Raw genomic sequence first — 20,298 nt, 5'->3', positions numbered from 1 at the left:
GCTTATCGTTTGGGGTCGTGGGTATGCTTGCGTTTCCACAGATACTGGGGTACGGTGACTACCTGCAAAATGCGTTCGCCCCGACCTATGGCACCAGAGGCAGAACAGGCAACCTCCAAATGATGACCAGAACGCCAATCATCCAAATGGCGACCAGAATGTAGATCATCAGCCTAATGACTCTTCTGATGATGACCAGGATGTCAACTGTCAGGCAGATGGTCCTTCTACAAGCAGAGACTGGGATGGTCCTTCCACAAGCAGAGACTGAACTTTAAATTTCTTGTTATGGAGTCAGATAGTTAAAGCCTTAAGGACATATTTAGAATTAATAACTCAAGTAGATTTCTATTTAGGATTAATAGTAGAGTTGTTATCTTATAAAACAAAAAGGGGGAATTGTAGATACAAAATGCTGCTAGCAAGGATTTTCTTGCTATTTTCTAAGTCCGTGAGAGACTTTTCTCTCATGCAGAAGAGGTAGCAGGGAATGTAAACAACCAAGCCACCTGCAACCTTGAAAGTCTTGTTTATGGTATAGTAGAAAAATATTTTGACAATGGATGTTTTAGGATTTTAGCCAATCACCCCCAAGGGGTGGCTGATCCTTTGTCCAATTAGACTGTGAAGAAAAAAGTCTATAAAAGAGTTTGTAAAATAATTAAATAAATCAATCTTGCTGCACAATTCCTGCCTGCTGGATCATCTCTCCTCCTCCTCCCTATGGCTGCAGGACACGGTGATATACCCGAGGGCCCAGGCCTGCAGTAATACTTAATGACTTTAATAAGACTGTAAAACTATTTTATAAAGCAGTAGCTTTTAAATTACTGTCACCCTAGCAGAGATTACGATCACTTTATGGAATATAATGCAAATACATTTCTCAGCATATTAATAAATCCTAACATTTGCTGCATTGAAGACTGGAGGAAAAGTGCTGTCTTTATTTAAATATGGGTGGCCATCCTCTAGATTTTCCTTTAGGCTAAAATTAATTAAGTGTAGATTAACCAGTTTATGATAGTGCTTCCTTGTCTATACCAAAAAGCACAGTATAAGTTTGACCACTTTAAACTGGGTCAGTTCACCTGGGTTGGGCCCTATGTCCAGTCTCCAGTACTGGCTCATGACAGGTGCTTGGTTTAGAATTTAAGAGCATGGTATTAACAAATATTTTAATATTTTTGTCATCAGCCTTCCCACATGGTAAGACATAATTTTCCTACTTTTGCTGCTTTGGTAGATGCAAGACCTTCAACTAGAAGACCTGCCCATTAAAGAACCAAACCCAAAATCAATGATGAAGAAATTTTTCAGTCATATCAGTACCTTGATGACTGTCAGAAAAGAAAATTACTTTTAGACATAAGATCTAATAATGTAGAGTTGCATAAATGTTAAAGTTAACATTTAGTAAAAGATAGCAGTGTAGCTACATGAAGCTTTGGTTCCTTTATTGTTACAAGAATGACCTAACAGAAGAAAGGCATTGGAAGCCTTTGCAGGTTCTTTAGCAGTTTGCAGTGAAGCTGGGTGAATAACTAGGAATGAAATAGCTGATAAAAATCAAACTTGTTGTAAAAACCAGCTAGATTAATCATAGGTTTATGACAGGTGACCTTTATCATTCAGTTTAAAAATAAATTGTAACTTCAATAAAGGAATTTCTATTTATATTTATATACTTCATTTTAATTGAACATCTAGTGTGTTCTTTAGTGCATTCACTTTATCTGTGACACCATGGCAAATTTTCCAGATAATGATAAAACAGGATAGGATACAGGACTGTTTTATTTCAGTGTTCATCAACTTCCAGAAGTGATATTATCTACTGAAAATAGTATTGTGAGGTGTCATGGCACTGGAACATTTATTTTGAGGGCATGCCAATATAACACAGGTAAGCATGCTCCAGAGGTGCTACAGGGATGGTGTGACAGAACATCTGGTTTGTAAATGCACATAAATACTATTTCAAGCTTAATCATGTTTGCAAAAGAAAGAACTTTTCTTTTTTTTTTATTTTTTGAAATAAAAGTCTGTCTGGGAGAGGAAAACCAATTTATCTAAAGTAAAACAAATGCATTTTTTCTACCTCTGCAGCCTCTGCCTATTTCAGGTTAAAGATAGGATAATTTTTTTTTAAAAGATAATGAAGCACATTTTCTCTGTAGTTTTCCTTTACCTCTCTTTGCAGCAAGTCTTTCATGGAATACTGATCAAAAAATATGATGCAGGCGATTGGATTGCTGAAGCAGGGTAGTTCCCTATCTGAGATGGACCCTACAATTTCTGTGGTCACTGGAATCAAGTCTATAGAAAACTCACATTCTTCTGAGCTGCAGACAAATACTTTGAGAGAAAAGCATGTGGAAATCATACCCTTAAATCAGCAGAGCAATCTAGGATGAACAAAAGACAGACCACATTGAAAGACAAGGAAATCCATTTTTGCTTTCATTCAACAATTCACACATAAACTGCAGATATAGGTAGACATATCTGATAACTATGTTATCAGATATGTGAAAATTTGCTGTTTAAGAGAATTTTTTTCAAAATATTCAGTTCTAACAAAGTTTTAATGATTAATTAAGAATATGTGAATAAATTTGAATGCATTATTTTTTGAGTGTTCAACAGTTTATTATCTTCATAGTCTTATTTTAAGGAATTTCATGGCTGTACAGAAATACTATTTGGTGGGTTGTCCTGGCAGAAGAAGATGCAGTAGAGGAATTGGGAAAGGAATATGCTCAATTAATTAGCACAGTATTAGATCTTGCTCCTATTTAAAATCTAACTAGTCACTCTTAAACTTTGGAGAAGTGAGTAGGAAAACATGAGAGCTTGAAAGGCATTTTGAGAGCATTTTATAATAGGCTTTTATCTCATTATTTATTACATTCTCTTTGATAGTAATTCTAATGCAGGTTTGGAGGTTTTTTTTTGTTTGTTTTTTTTTTTGGCTTTTTTTTTACTATCAAATCACTGCATTCACACCCTTCATTTCTCTCTAGTTACAGTAAATCACTTGGGAGTCTCTAATTTTATTTTCTTAAATTTTTCCTTTTATTGTGTTTTTGTCTTATTACTTTTTATTCACCACTCATTATTCTCTGAGAAATCAAAAGCCTAGAACATGCACCATCTCACCTTACTCTGCAAAACTTTGCAAAAGCCTTTTTTGAGGGATGATGTCTGTTGAAGGTTCTCTTTACAAATATCCCTCCATTTCCTCTTGTCTGGACAGGAAAGATAAAATCTGCTACAGAAAAAGCTGCAAGTTTCTTTCCACTTAGATACTAGAATATGTTTTATAAGTACCCAACCAGCTGAATAATCAAAATATTTTAATAGTAATTTACTATGGGCTGTATACAGAAATAATTGCTTTGCTTATAATTTAAATCATTCTTCTACGTTGTATCTGTTCTGAGCATGTGAAAAAAACCTTAGGGCCTGACTGAAATGAGCAGTTTAAGATATTTGACAGGAACTCTCTTTGGGTCTTCCTAAGAGCTTAACTCTAGCTCAACTCTTATTAAAGGTTTGGACACAGACTGTTGTGTGTTACTCACAGAGCTGCTTTGAGAGGAAGGGCAGACTTCCCTGGGAGCCCAGATGTGGCCAGATGCCTTTCTGGTGGGCAGGTGATTTGGAAATACAGCCTGTCCCAGCTATGGGCCTGCCTCTAGCTTTGTGGGCAAGAAAGCTGCCCAGCTCTGTGCCAGCCCCCTGGCTGCAAAGGCTATCACAGGGTAAAAATAAGGAGCACATTTTCGTTTGAAAACATGAATCCATCCCTGCAGCAGTGATGTCATGGTGTTTTCTATATCAGATATTGTGAAATTAGAGCTTTATAAAAATATAATCCATTGGGTGTATAAGGTGTGAATGTATGTTATTGTCTGGATTTACAAAAGTTTCTGTTTCAAAAACGTTGTCCCATTTCTGGGCCAGATATGTTTGGAAAACAATGGCAAAAAAATAAAAGTCCCCATTGTAAAGCAAAATGATTCCAAATGAACATAAAGCCTCATGAGTCCTGGATCTTACTTCATCAGACCAGGCCAGAGACACTTTATCTGCAAATTATACAACAAAGTTTCAAGGGAGCAGCTGAAGAAATTGTATTGTCATGGAACCAAGGTGATTATTACATGGTCTGGTGGTTTGACCCTGACTGGATTTTAGAGACTCACCAAAGCTACTGCATCACTCACCTCTGCAACTGGACAGAGGAAAGAAAAAAATATGATGAAAAGCTGATAGGCTGAAATAAGGACAGGAAGAGATCACTATTCATTTGCCAATATAGGCAAAACAGACTAGACTTCAGGAAACTAACTGAGTTTATTATCAATCAAAATCAGAGCATGATAATGAGAAGTAAACCAAGTCTTAAAACCACTTTCTTCCTACCCCTCCCTCCTTCCTGGAATCTGCCTCCTCCCCCAGTTGCACAGGGAAATGGAGAATGGGGCTTATGGTCAGTTTATCTTGTCTCACATTGCTTCTGCGACTGCTCAGGGGGAGGAGTCCTTTCCCTGCTCCAGCATGGGGTCCCTCCCATGGGAGTCAGTCCTCCACAAACTTCTCCAGCAGGAGTCCTTCCCACGGGTTACAGTTCTTAACCAACTGCTGCGGTGTGCGTCACTCTTTCATGGGCTGCAGTCCTTCAAGAGCAGCCTGCTCCAGCGTGGGTGCCCCAGAGGGTCACAAGCCCTGCTAGGATCTCGCTCCATCGTGGGCTTCCCACAGGGTCACAGCTTTCTTTTGGGTATTCCCCTGCTCCATTGTGGGGTCCTCCACAGGCTGTGGGTGGACCTCTGTGTGCTGCAGGGGCACAGTTGCCTCACCATGGGCTGCACCTGCAGGGGAATCTCAGCTCTGACACCTGGAGCACCTCTTCCCTTTCCTTCTGCACAGACTGGGATCTGCAGGCCTACTGCTTTTACATATTATTACTCCTCTCTTCTTTGAGCACAATTACAACTGCACAATAACTTTTTTTTCCTTTTTAAATATGTTATCACAGAGGGGTTACTACCACCTCTGATGGGCTTGGTCTTGGCCCATGGTGGGTCATACTTGAAACCGTGTGGCATTGGTTCTGTCAGAAATGGGGGAAGCTTCTGGCAGGTTATCACAGAAGCCACCCCTGTGGTCCTCCTGCTACCAAAATCCGACCATACAAACTCAATACACATGGTCTAGAATAATTAGACATTACTCCTCCAAGATGATTCTTTTTGATGTCCAAATAAATACTACCTTCTGGCCTAAGAATGCATTTCTGTGGTATGTGCACATTAAAACTTGAATTTAGACAAGACAGACTCAAGCTGGATTTTGTGACTAGTTTCTCTAGGGAGAGCCCCATGCTATTCAACACTGTGCTGTAAAGCAAATGTATATTTTGTGAAATGAATATCAGACTTCGAGTGTTGTGTTTAGTATACTCAAATCTGTGAAATCTGTGACTGCTGAGTTCTCAAGGGATATGAGGAACAAAATCAACTGAAATGACCCTTGTTTACAGGACAAAAGCAGGTAATCAATATGCAATCTTCAAAGGTCTCTCAAGTATCAGGGGATACTAAAAAGGAAGACATCTCTCAATATTCTTCAGTATTGATCAAAAATAAAACCTCAACAGCTTTGAATAATAAAACTTCAACAATATATATAAAATATATATTTTTGATATAAAAATCAATAATTAAATATATTAAAATAAATTAAAATATTGTGGGCTATGGGTTACCACTGCCACCCTGCACTATCATTATAAGTCACTAAAATATTTACAGCATATGTCATAAATCTTTCTTCCATAGAATAGCTATATTTAGATTTCCATTTGTTGGTTAAAAAAAAGTCTGTTTCATTATCCTTGTGCTGAGAGGGCCAATACCAGGTGATTCAGAAGAATATACTAGAAATCCCGTGAAATGCAAATAATCTTCTTGAGGAGGTTTCATTCTAATTCTCTTGCATAAAGTAATTTCAAACTGTAAAGCATAAAATTTTCTGGTGTTACATTTCTTTTTTCTCTTAGCAGTAGTCAATGTTGGACATTTTTATTCTATAAAACCTTAGTTGAATTGTCCTAGCTGGCATCCCACCTCTGTGAGTTCCACAGTCTAATTATGCTTTCAGTGAGGAAATTTAACCAGTTGGGAAAGGAGCTGAAAAAGTATTTTCTTTATTTCTTTGCTTAAGGCCTTACCTAGAGAAGCAAGTAGTCCTCCAGTTTGTTGAACCAGGAACCTAGCTAAATTAAATTCAGGATTTTGGTGAAATAAAACCCACAGATTAGAAGGTAGATTTGAAAATAATCGTGTGAGGAAACTATTAAATTGAAATTGGTTAAAATTTTTTGTTGAGTCATAAGATGCTAAAATAAGAGGACTGCCTGAGAGCCCAGAATTTTGATCCATGTAATAGTGACCTAAGAAGGGAAAAACTATTAGAGCTTTATGAAGTTTGATTAATGTCTGAAGGATTTCAAATAAGTGGTTTTGATATTGTCATCTCAATTAGAAACAAATTGTTGTCATCAACATGCTTCTTACAGCATACAGCTGGAAAATCACAGAAAAGACTACAAAGGGCATTGAAGAAGCAAGCAGAAGCTTTTCTTTCACTTAAAATTGTCTGTGGTCAATTAAAAAAAATAGCAGGAGTACAGTGAGACTCACTGTGTAGTTCTTGATGCAAAGGTAGGAAAACACCAGCTCGAGATGGCTGAATGAGTTTGAGCTGGACTGCACTGTAACTCGTCCAAACCAGTTCACATTATCTTTGCATCTACATGACTGAGAAATTACTGCTTATGATATCTCAGAAGTGCTTAGCAGGAATGAAATTTTGGCTTAAAACTGAGGTTCCTAATTTTAATTGTACTAATGTTACTGTTCTGTTTAGATCACCTTCTGAAAAAAAGTATTTCTGTGGGAAACAAAGAGTGTGTTTTTTGTTGTTATTGTTGGCTAACACATACACACAGACACAAAAAAAAAAAGTAATAAAAGAAAAACTTTCACAGCTTTCCCATTATTAGTTCTGGGAAAACACAATAAAGCCACAGCTGGCAGGCACATTTTTTTCTTAGCACTTGATAATAGAATTAATTGGTAAGTGGAAAGCTTACAACCCTTTTTCTGCTGCAAGTTGCCCTCTGCTATCATTTTGAATAGATGTTAAAATCCAAGCTAATTGTAATTCACTTAATAATGAAGAAATATATTTGCATCATCAATAATCAAGGCTTTTTTTTTTTTTACAAGTAATTTTAGTGTAGAACATCAATAAACTGGAGACAAAGAGATGTTCAGGTTAGCATGAGTAGTTCAGGGTGATGGGGTAAATTCAAATGCAGCACTTTAATACACGTATATCCGGTCTGTGCACTTCCTGTTGTAATGAGAACACTCCCTATAACAGCATTTGAGGCAGCATGGGGCAGGGATGGGGTGGGGTGGGAGAAGAATGTCTGTCTTTCTAGTAACCTACAAAGCTGAAATGAGCAGTACTATGAGTGATGAACAGCAGCTCTAGCAGAGTTGTCTACAGTAGTTCAAGACCATTACTCCATCCCCATTAGAGACATTTATCATTTAGTCACTATGCTTATACAACAGTATTCTAAAGCTGCAAAAAGCACCTTGCCAGCTCTATATTAGGTATGGGTGAATTCATTCTGATAAAATCAGAACTGCTCTTAATTTTTCCCAGACCTGTAACTGAACCAAAACTTAATGTTCATCCATCATTTTTCAGACCCGAAAGTTTGTGCTTTGCAAGCAGGGCCACAATGTATCAGCTCAGCAAGGTCCCTGATGCAATGGTTGGTGGGCATAGCATAAGAACATGACCAGAATTGAACAGATTATTTGGGAATTTCTCCATCCCTTTCCATCTGCAAACTTCTCTCCTAGGCTTCTTGCCAGTGGTGAAACCATGGTGAGGATGTAATCTGCTGGCAGGCCAAAAGAAGCATAGTGTCAGCAATATGGATTGATACATATATTTAGGAATAGCTGGATTTGAAGCACAACATACACTTACAGTCAGATTAATTCTGGGAAATGTTAACCAGTGAAATACTGCACAATTAAAAAAAAAATCTGTTTCTACTATTTTGATTCCCATGTCATTTTTCTCACACTTTGATATTTATAACCCATTATAATATACATGGCATTTACAAGCAGCTTTCAGCAAATTCTTGTGCAGGTATAGAAGAGAAGGTATATGTGATTATAGCAAAATTCATGTCTTTCAACACAATGTTGCATTGCATCTTGTTGACTTTTCACCCCTACCTAGGTACAGATCTGTATGTCAAAGAAAGTATTTCTTTAGTGAACGATTTTTGTATATTGAACAGGTTGGAGAAAAGATCTTCCTAATATCTGATGGAAAGTACAGGAAAAAATACGTATTACAGCAGTGATGGAACATAGTAAAATTTTCAGTCCTTAAAAATCTTGTTGAATTTCATTTTTTTTTCAAATATGTCTGAACAATAAGCAAAATACAGTCTCAGTGATTGAAACTAAATTATTTTCAATGTTTAAATTGAAACCATGATTTTTCAGCACTTTCCCTCCAAAAAATAATCTGAAGTAATAAGCCTCCATCCTTTGGTGAATGAATGTATTTTTGTCTGTTAATATTCAAGAACTGTTCGCAATTTACATTTAATCATCTGCAGCCAAGGAGCAAAAAATCCTCCAAGAAGTTTTGAAGAGGTAAAGCAAAAACTAATGTAAGGTTGATCGATTGGAATATTATTTGATGACCATAGTCATAGATTCAGTACTGAAGGCTCCTAGGGTGACATTTGACATGGGATTATCTCAGAATTAAATCTGAATCCTCTGAAAGAAATTATTTCTATTTTCATTGACAAAAAAGGATCTTTTGTTGCAGTTAAAAAGGCTTTGAATCTGTTCTCTCCTCTCCAAGATAAGAATGTTGGATGACAGGAAAGAATTCTCCAGTGGGTGAGTCTTCTGTTTGTGCAAAGAGGAATATTTGACATGGCTTCTTATGTAGTCTGATGGCTTTACTGGACAAGTAAGTATTTTCTTTGACTAACTTTCTGTCCTGGGTTGAGGTGTATTCTATTACCATCCTCATGAGCTGTTGAAATCAGGTGGGGCAGTGTCTTCCTTGCCTCCTCCCCCCAGACTATCTTTCTGTTAATGGCCCATCATTGTCCTGCTGCATGACTCAGAGATAACTCCCTCCGGACTATCTTCTGTTAACGAGCCTAATCAACACCTGGCCTCATGACTCATTACCCCATTGTGAGATGCTCCACCCAGAGGGAGGAACCAAGCATCCCATCATGGATATAACTGGGACTCTGAGCATCAAAGGGACTCCACTGGATTTCCAGAGGACAGGAGCTACACAGCCACCGCTGGATTTTCTGAGGAAGAGCAGACCCCTTCTACTACAGGATCACCACTTCAGAGGATTGCAGCCACCATTCCACCAGACTGCTACCACTACCCTGCCTAATAGGGACTCAGGTTGTATCTTGACTCTGTCAGTATTTTCTTTTACTTTCTTTTCCTTTACTTTAATTTTCCATTAAATTGTTATTCTGACTTGGTGCCTCTCACTGGTTTGTTTTCAAACTAGCACATAATTTGGCGCCCAACGTGCGGCCTGCTCTGAGACAAAGTCAGAATTACAATCTTGTATTAACAGAAACCTATTCACCATGGTGCTCAGCTTGTCTGCATGGGTTCTGTATCTTGCTCTCTATATTTTTCCTCACATGGGGAACTACCTGCCTGTTGTGTTACTCCTGTTAAAACCAGGGACTGGTATGAGAATTGCTTTATTGGTTTATTATGTCTATAGCATAATAACCTGCGAGGCAATGAATACCATTCGGAATATACACTCAGTTTTGTTTGGCTTTCCTAGTCTGGGCTCCTCTGTCTGGGATCTCTTCAACAATCGCACCCAGCCCCTGGTGGGAGGAGTAGAGAGTGGTTTCTTCCAGCCTTTCAGGCCAGGCACAGCAGTTTTTGAAAATATTGAGTTCCCTCTGGATGTTAAGGATGGTATAATCTTCTTGTCAGTTCTATTCTCTTTTTTCTCCATGGCCTGCATTGTGTACACCATGCTTAGAAACAGAACGCTACTTAGTGTGGTGCAACGTCTGCTTGAGGAGGAGGTAAAAAGGAGCAAAGCAGCAAATACCATGTCTACACAGACTGCCACACAGAAAGGAACCAAAAGCAAAGCAACCGCATCCATCTCTACGCAGACTGTCACAAAGGAGAAAGGAAGCAAAAGCAAAGCAACCGCATCCATCTCTACGCAGACTGACACAGAGGAGAAAGAAACCAAACGCAAAGCAACCGCATCCATCTCTACGCAGACTGTCACAGAGGAGAAAGAAACCAAATGCAAAGCAACAGCGTCCATCTCTACGCAGACTGACACAGAGGAGAAAGAAACCAAATGCAAAGCAACAGCGTCCATCTCTACACAGACTATCACAGAGGAGAAAGGAACCAAATACAAAACAACAGCGTCCATGACTACGCAGACTGACTCAGAGGAGAAAGGAACCAAAAGCACTGTCAGCGTCCCCATGCAAGCCACCACTGAACCAGAACAGCCCAAACCGATTGCAGTTGCCCCCGTGCAGAAGAAGAAATCAAAAAGCAAGTCAGTCCGCATAGTGACTGATGAGGATGCAGCAGGACCTTCACATCCAGCAGAAGAGGCAGAGCCAGAGATCATCACTCGGTCACTATCCCTGGGTGAGCTGCGTGACCTGCGGAGGGAATTCACACGCCAGACAAACGAGTCCATCCTGACCTGGCTGCTCCGCATTTGGGATGCTGCAGCCAATGACACCATTCTGGACGGAAGTGAGGCCAGGCAGCTGGGATCTCTGTCCCGGGATGTGGTCATTGACCAGGGGATCGGGAGAACCCAAGAAACTCTCAGCCTCTGGCGGCGACTGCTTACAAGTGTCAGGGACAGGTACCTTTGTAAAGAAGACCTCCAGGTGCACCAAGGGAAATGGAGCACAATGGAACAAGGTATCCGGTGCCTGAGGGAATTGGCTGTGCTGGAGATCATTTTCTCAGAAGACGAGAGATTTCCTAAGAGCCCAGATGGTGTCCAGTGCACGTCACAGATGTGGTTGAGGTTCGCACGCCTTGGACCAGAGATATACTCCCGTTACCTGGCAACACTGCAATGGAGGGAAGGCGAGGACAGGGTGGGCGTCTTGGTGAACAAACTGAGGATTTACGAGGACACCGTCACAGCCCCGTTTCGCACCCATGTCTCATCCGTGGAAACAAGTCTTTCAGCTGAGCAAGTCCGGAGTTTGATTGAAGAAGGCCATCAGAAATTGAAAAAGGAACTTAAGGAAGAGATTTACCAGATCTCGCCAGAACCAACAAGAGTCTCTGCCATTAGGAGCCGGCGTCCCCCAACCAGGGAGAGAGGATACACCCCACGAGGTAATCTCTGGTTTTTCCTTCAGGAACATGGAGAAGACATGAGTAAGTGGCATGGAAAACCCACCTCCTCCTTAGCAGCCAGGGTACGTGAACTAAAAAGAGGGACAACTACCACAAGAAGCGCATCTAGAGTCAACATTGCTCCGGTCTCTCACACACAGAACTCCAGACGATACCAGAATGATAGTATGACTGATCCTCTTGAAGGGACCTCAGGAACATATTCACCGGAAGGGAGCAACATGCACCAGAACCAGGAATAGAGGGGCCCTGCCTCTAGCCAGGTAGAGGAAAGGGATAATCGGGTCTTTTGGACTGTGTGGGTCCGATGGCCTGGCACAGCTGACCCACAAAAATACACGGCTTTGGTTGACACAGGTGCTCAATGTACTCTGATGCCATCAAGGTATGTGGGGGCAGAACCCATTTCCATTTGTGGGGTGACAGGAGGATCCCAGCAGCTGACTGTACTGGAAGCTGAAGTGAGTTTAACTGGGAACGAGTGGCAGAAACACCCCATCGTGACTGGCCCGGAGGCCCCGTGCATTCTCGGCATAGACTATCTCAGAAATGGATATTTCAAGGACCCAAAAGGACATCGTTGGGCTTTTGGGATAGCTGCTGTGGAGACAGAAGATATCAGACAACTGAGTACATTGCCTGGCCTCTCAGATGACCCATCTGCCGTGGGACTGCTAAGAGTTGAAGAACAACAGGTACCAATTGCCACAGCAACAGTACACCGTCGGCAATACCGCACAGACAGAGACTCTGTGGTTCCCGTCCATGAGATGATTCGTAAACTGGAGAGCCAAGGGGTGGTCAGCAAGGCCCATTCACCTTTCAACAGCCCTATATGGCCAGTGCGTAAGTCCAACGGAGAATGGAGACTGACGGTGGATTACCGTGGCCTGAATGAAGTCACACCACCGTTGAGTGCTGCTGTGCCGGATATGTTGGAACTTCAGTACGAGCTGGAGTCCAAAGCAGCGAAGTGGTACTCCACTATTGACATTGCCAATGCCTTCTTCTCCATTCCTTTGGCAGCAGAATGCAGGCCCCAGTTTGCTTTCACTTGGAGGGGTGTGCAATACACCTGGAACCGACTGCCCCAGGGGTGGAAGCACAGTCCCACCATTTGCCATGGACTGATCCAGACTGCACTGGAAAAGGGTGAGGCCCCAGAACATCTGCAATACATCGACGACATCATCGTGTGGGGAAACACAGCAAAGGAAGTATTTGAGAAAGGAGAGAAAATCATCCAGATTCTCCTGGAAGCTGGCTTTGCCATCAAAAGGAGCAAAGTCAAGGGACCTGCCCAAGAGATCCAGTTCCTGGGAGTAAAGTGGCAAGATGGACGACGTCAGATTCCCACCGAGGTCGTCAACAAGATCACTGCGATGTCTCCACCGACCAGCAAGAAGGAAACACAAGCTTTCCTAGGCGCCATAGGTTTTTGGAGAATGCACATTCCTGAGTACAGCCAGATCGTGAGCCCTCTCTACCTGGTTACCCGCAAGAAGAACGATTTCCACTGGGGCCCCAAACAGCAGCAAGCCTTCACCCAGATCAAACAGGAAATCGCTCATGCGGTAGCCCTTGGCCCAGTCAGGACAGGACCAGAGGTGAAGAATGTGCTCTACTCTGCAGCCGGGAGCCATGGTCTGTCCTGGAGCCTCTGGCAGAAGGTGCCTGGTGAGACTCGTGGCCGACCACTGGGATTCTGGAGCCGAAGCTACAGAGGATCTGAAGCTAACTACACTCCCACAGAGAAGGAAATCTTGGCCGCCTATGAAGGAGTCCAAGCTGCCTCGGAGGTAATCGGCACAGAGGCACAACTCCTCCTGGCACCCCGACTACCAGTGCTGGGGTGGATGTTCAAGGGAAAGGTTCCTTCCACGCATCACGCCACTGACACCACATGGAGCAAATGGATTGCTCTCATCACACAGCGTGCCCGTATTGGAAACCCGAATCGCCCTGGGATTCTGGAAATTATAACAAACTGGCCTGAAGGTGAGACGTTTGGATTATCTTCTGAAGAAGAGGAAGAGCAAGTGACTCGTGCTGAGGAAGCCCCACCATATAATGAGCTACCGGAGACTGAAAGACGTTATGCCCTCTTCACTGATGGTTCCTGCCGAATTTTAGGCACTAACAGGAAGTGGAAAGCTGCAGTATGGAGCCCCACACGGCAAGTTGCACAAGCTACCGAGGGACAAGGTGGATCGAGTCAGGTTGCAGAGCTTAAAGCCGTCCAGCTGGCTTTGGATATTGCTGAACGAGAGAAGTGGCCGAGGCTCTATCTCTACACCGACTTGTGGATGGTAGCTAATGCTCTGTGGGGATGGCTGGTTCGCTGGAGAAAAGCCAACTGGCAGCGCAGAGGGAAACCCATCTGGGCCGCTGAGATTTGGCAGGACATCGCTGCCCGAGTAGAGAAGCTGGCCGTGAAGGTTCGACACGTGGATGCGCACGTACCCAAGAGTCGGGCTAATGAAGAACATCGCAACAATGAGCAGGTGGACCGAGCTGCCAAGGTGAAAGTATCACAGGTGGATCTGGACTGGCAGCACAAGGGAGAATTATTCCTAGCTCGTTGGGCCCATGATGCCTCTGGTCATCAGGGGAGAGATGCAACATACCAATGGGCCCGTGACCGAGGGGTGGACCTTACCATGGACAGCATTTCACAGGTCATCCACAGTTGTGAGACCTGTGCTGCAATCAAACAGGCCAAGCGGGTGAAGCCTCTGTGGTATGGTGGACGATGGTCAAAGTACAGGTATGGGGAAGCCTGGCAAGTTGATTACATCACCCTTCCCCAAACTCGCCAAGGCAAGCGCTACGTGTTGACCATGGTTGAAGCAACCACTGGATGGCTGGAGACCTACCCTGTGCCTCATGCTACAGCCCGGAACACCATCTTGGGCCTGGAAAAGCAAGTCCTGTGGAGACATGGCACCCCGGACAGGATCGAGTCAGACAACGGGACTCATTTTAAGAACAGCCTCATCAACACCTGGGCCAGAGAACACGGTATCGAATGGATATATCATATTCCTTATCATGCACCAGCTGCCGGAAAAGTTGAACGCTGCAATGGACTACTTAAAACCACCCTAAAGGCACTTGGTGGGGGGACCTTCAAAAATTGGGAAGTGAACTTAGCGAAGGCTACCTGGATGGTCAATACCCGAGGGTCCATCAATCGAGCTGGTCCTGCCGAGTCTGAACCCTTGCACACAGTGGATGGAGATGGAGTCCCTGTGGTACACCTGAGAGGTATTTTAGGAAAGACTGTTTGGATTAATCCCACCTCAGGCAAAGGCAAACCCATCCGTGGGATTGTCTTTGCTCAAGGACCTGGTTGCACTTGGTGGGTAATGCAAAAAGATGGGGAAACCCGTTGTGTACCACAGGGAGACCTAATCTTAGGTGAGAACGGTGTGTAGGGTTTCATTGTATATATATATATATGTATGTGTGTCTAGAGTTTAAGAAGGTATTGATTTGGGATGATGTAGATGGTAATAGAATAAGGGGTGGATAATGTCCTGGGTTGAGGTGTATTCTATTACCATCCTCATGAGCTGTTGAAATCAGGTGGGGCAGTGTCTTCCTTGCCTCCTCCCCCCAGACTATCTTTCTGTTAATGGCCCATCATTGTCCTGCTGCATGACTCAGAGATAACTCCCTCCGGACTATCTTCTGTTAACGAGCCTAATCAACACCTGGCCTCATGACTCATTACCCCATTGTGAGATGCTCCACCCAGAGGGAGGAACCAAGCATCCCATCATGGATATAACTGGGACTCTGAGCATCAAAGGGACTCCACTGGATTTCCAGAGGACAGGAGCTACACAGCCACCGCTGGATTTTCTGAGGAAGAGCAGACCCCTTCTACTACAGGATCACCACTTCAGAGGATTGCAGCCACCATTCCACCAGACTGCTACCACTACCCTGCCTAATAGGGACTCAGGTTGTATCTTGACTCTGTCAGTATTTTCTTTTACTTTCTTTTCCTTTACTTTAATTTTCCATTAAATTGTTATTCTGACTTGGTGCCTCTCACTGGTTTGTTTTCAAACTAGCACACTTTCAGATTTTTCAGTTGTCTGCTCCTGGCTCTACAGGTTTTTTGGTTTCTTTTCTTCAGAAGACTGACTCCAGCTTTGCCAGCAGTGCTAGTCAAACTAGCTGATTGCTGCTCTGGGTGTTGTCTAACATGACTGTGTTTGAAAAGAACAGTTTAGGAATATTGCATCTATAGAGTCCAGGAATGGGCTGTTTATTGTAGCTTGTTATAATTTCAGGATTATCCTGAGTGTATAGGTATATAGGCACTAAAGAGAATTTGGGGTGCCTTCAGGGGAATAATCTTTGACAATTAAAGTATTAGAGAAACTGGGATCTGTTCAATATTGTCTTAGCTTGTTCAAAAATCAATGCCACATGGATAGAGAGCTTTGCATGTCAATGGTAGTCCTGTTAGGGCTATTCTTGATTTACAAAGGAAATGAGTAGAATTCATTGATACATTAGCAAAAGTCTGGAGGACAGGATAATGTCAAAAAAGCCTCTGGTGATCAGTACTGGTATTTAACCATAGATGAAGGTGTTGTTGGAGCTCTCAGATCTCCAATGTGTTACATGCTCTTTCTTTTCTGCTATTTCAGACAAAAGCTGATATGTCAGATATATCACTTGAGATCATGTCACCCTGTGGTTCACTGAATGCACTCATGAAGTTAGATTCAGCTTTGCAGATCTGAGAACTATGTCTTTAATTAGCTGAAGCAGACACTGATGTTAGAAAGAAAGAAGTTCTGTAGCACTTCAGTACCTGTTTCCAGCTATGCGGTGAAGCAACATATTTGGTACGTAGACTATTAAGTCAGCAAGAAACACAACAGGAATTGTAGCTGTTGGCTAAAATTTATGAAAAATAAATTGGATCCTGGAAACTGTGTAGTGCACCCCACTCCATTAATAAATTGTTAAACTGAAAGCTCATATGTACTTTCAGTAACCACTGACATTTTATCTTAAATAAGGATGAGAAATTTCACTTACTACAAAGTAAAGCATTAAAAAGGTTCCTTATCTATGGGACCAGAATAGGGCTATTAGTAACACTGTCTGCTTCTTTTTAAAACCCTATTAGTGTCAGGTAATATGTTTCTCCAATGGCACTTGATATTCTCTTGGCTAAAAAAAACCTGAAAATGAACTTTCCAAGAGAATATTTTAAGTAATAATAGCTGGCTAAAGAAAATGTAACCCTTAGTATCAGTAAAACATATACTGGCTTTCTTCTTAAACCAGTTTTCACAGGCATTAGCAATGTAATCTGTTATTTCTGTTTCTGTACATGTGTTTCTTTTTGGTCTATAGGTATATGTGTACATACCTACTAACCAAATATTCAGTTTGTGCTATTTCTTTGAATCCAATAAGATGCATAGCTAAAAGGCAGGACTATTCTGACAGCCAAAACCTAATATTTATTCTTCTCTGTGTATATAATGCAAGGTAAGAGATGGGGATCCCAAGCTTCTGTGTAAGTATTGATCAATCCTCTTCATGTCATAGTTCTTTGCTTTAAATAACATTTCAAGTCTGTAGACCTATAGTTGTCAAGGTATGCCTCACAGGTTACGCCTTCAGAGCTAAAAAGCCCAAGGCTGTTCAAATAGCATGGACACTGAATGGTGTGAACAACATAGCCGGAATTCTTGTGGAAATAGCACAAACTGCACTACTGTGACTGGAAGCATGAAGATGGAAAACACTATACCACATGCAACAAGCATCATCTGAGAGACATCTCATATCTCTGCTGCTAAATAAAGCAGGAGCAGAGCATAAACACTGAACAACTGCTTGTCCATACTGGGCATTTCCTGTCATATTTGCATGCAGAGCAACAGTTTACTGATCTCCCAAACATTGTCTGGGCACAGTTTGGTGGATAACATGTACTGTAGGCTACGTCCCAAAGGTAGAATGAGTAGGACTGTTTTTTTTCTCTCTCTATTCTATACATCCCTCCATCAACTTCTGTGCAGGCACGTGTGTGTGTACTCAAACTCCATGTCTTGCAACATGTCTTTATATGTAATAATTCCTTTGTTTTGTGACATGAAAATATCTCACTGTGATGTCCTATAAGCAGGTAGGTCCTTGCTTTGTTTCAGACCCCTAAACTGAGAAATGTACAACACACTGTAACCATGTCCTAAAACCACCTGAATACCCAAGGTCTTTGGAGTAAGCATGATGTGACAGATGACACCTGTGTGTGCCCTTTGGGTTAAAGATGAGGAAAACAGTCCTTGGTACACATTTATTCTGTGGGACCAGTATAGATATATCCAACAAGAACAGGCAGAAAACAACTCAAAAGCAGAATGTGCAAGTATTAGACATAGAATTAAGCCTACTGTGCTGGAGATTTTCTGGAAATTTCTTTGATGTTTGAATGCAAGTAGAGAGTCCCTGAAGTTCTTGGTTTTACCAGTATTGAGCTGCTTTTCAGAACTATCCTTTAATTTCCTAAAGTGAAGCTTAAAGCAAAAGAAATTAAATACTTGCATGAGTGTAAAACAAAAACATCCCCTAAAATTCTAATGTTTGTTAATGACATGATTAATTCTGATCAGTGGTGGCATAAGGTTTCTACTGAAATGTCCTCCTGGAGCTCTGCAGTGAATTCCAGGCAAGTGTGAGGGAAATGATCCCAGGTGATGGATCACTTGCTGAGTGGCTCAGAGCAACTTTCCCCAGCATTCATTCACTGGATGAATGTTCCTTTTAAGAGTGCTTTGGAGGTCAAAAGTCTTTCTGGCTCTGAAGGCTGTGAAAAAGAAGAAGTCTTTCACCAAAGCACTGTTTGTCACCAAGCTCCCTGGGCTGTGAAGCTTGTTTTTCATTGTTTCATTCCTAGTTCTGATGAACTGGTTTGACAGCTGCAGTTTTAGAAACTACCAAATAAAAGAGAAAAAAAAAAGTTGGGAAAATTTTTCACTGAGAACATATGGGGCAGGAAACCAGTTTAGAAATCTTATGATTGGCTAAAGAACACAAAATCAATGGATTTAGACGACTAAAAGCTAGATTCTGATTTGCTCACTCATTCTGGGTGGTAACTCACTGTCAAAATTCTCCTTTTCAGTGAAGCTATGGGAGAGCTTATGCATCGAAAGCATGAAAGACAAAGCATTGTGCAGATTCACATGGTGCAGTCAACCACGATTGATAAACATTTACATCTTGAACAAGACTGTGTGCCATACTCTCTCATTCTCTATATGAAATACGATGGTGCAAGTTATTGACACAGACATCAAACTTGCTGTGAAAAACCATCCCATTTTATGTGGTAAGTCTTTTCCACAGCTCCTTTCTCCCTCAACAAAGGTTTCAGGCTCCTCACCAGCTGTCAGAGTAGTATCTAACACTGGCAATGCAATCTGAGTTTCAAGTCAGTATACTATCTAATGGAGCATCCCTTGTGAGAAATTCTAGAGCCAGCATAATGTCTGTGTGCTACCTCTTGCCTCCAAGGTTATAATTGGTATGTCCAGTTCATGTTGTCCTTCTGTCATGTCAGCCTCTGGCTGCATTTTCAGTTCTCTGACCATTATGCATCTGGTGTAAAAGAGAGCAAGCCTGTACCCTTCTTAGTACACCAGGCTTTAACATTGCATATGCTTCTTTACTTTCCACTGACCTTCACTTAAACAGTACCAGAGAGTCTCTCTCTCTCATGTAAAAGGGCAGAGGGGCAGCCAGGCTACCAGGCCTGCAATCCCAGTAATCTGTGCACTGAAAGCTGCCTGTATATGATCCCATGAATCTGTATAGAACAACAAGCTTGGCAAATGAAGTGCTCTCTATATTGTTCTTTATTCAGGCAGATGACTCTTTTTTCTTTTTTTTCCTGTTAGTTTTCTAGGTTAAGTACATGGTCACTATTTTGAGCCTAAGCAGAAAAGATCATCTTTCCCCTTCAGGCTTGCCACACAAAAATATAGCAGTTCATACAATGAGTCATGATCAGAGCTTCTTTTGTCCTTGATAAGTCTCTGAAGTGCAAATTAGAGTAATGTGTATATAATTGACAATGAATTTTTAAGACCTTGATACACTGGGTGTCACCTGTGTCTGTGACAATAGCAGTGCAGCATCCTTTCCCTTGCCACACAGAGATTTTTTCTTACATAGCTGTGTCTAATCAGGGTTTACTTGTTTCAGTCACCTAAAGCCAGAAATATAATTCTGCCTATCTGATTCCAAGACAAATTAAATAACTGTCATATGTCATGTGGGCTCCCCTTTGTTATCAGTGCTCTGTGGTTAGTTCTAATTAGAACAGTGAAATACTTAAGAAAGCAGGAGTGAGGTGGTTCCCAGGAATGCAATTATCTACCTACTGCATGATCCTCTGAAAACTCCTGTGGCTAGGGATCTCCCAAACCTTCCTTCCTGCCTTCCAAAAGAGCTTGTCTTGTCTTTACATTCTCTCCCTCACAAGTATTTACAGAATCAGAATTTTCATGATCTTTTAAGCTTTGTGTAAAAGCTGATATGGAGCAATTTCAGTGCTGTCTCATGCTGGGAACAAACAACACATTGCACCTTTTGAATTTCCCCTCACATGGAATTAGCATTGATCGAGGTTCTTAGCATGTCTGTGAGATAGAGAAATACAATTCTTTCCCTTTTTACAGCTAGAAAAATAATGGCATTTTGCAATTCAATT

This window comes from Aphelocoma coerulescens, chromosome 3 (genome assembly GCF_041296385.1).
Source record: "Aphelocoma coerulescens isolate FSJ_1873_10779 chromosome 3, UR_Acoe_1.0, whole genome shotgun sequence".
Lineage (NCBI taxonomy): Eukaryota > Metazoa > Chordata > Aves > Passeriformes > Corvidae > Aphelocoma > Aphelocoma coerulescens.
Note: the sequence above shows the minus strand (reverse complement) of the source record.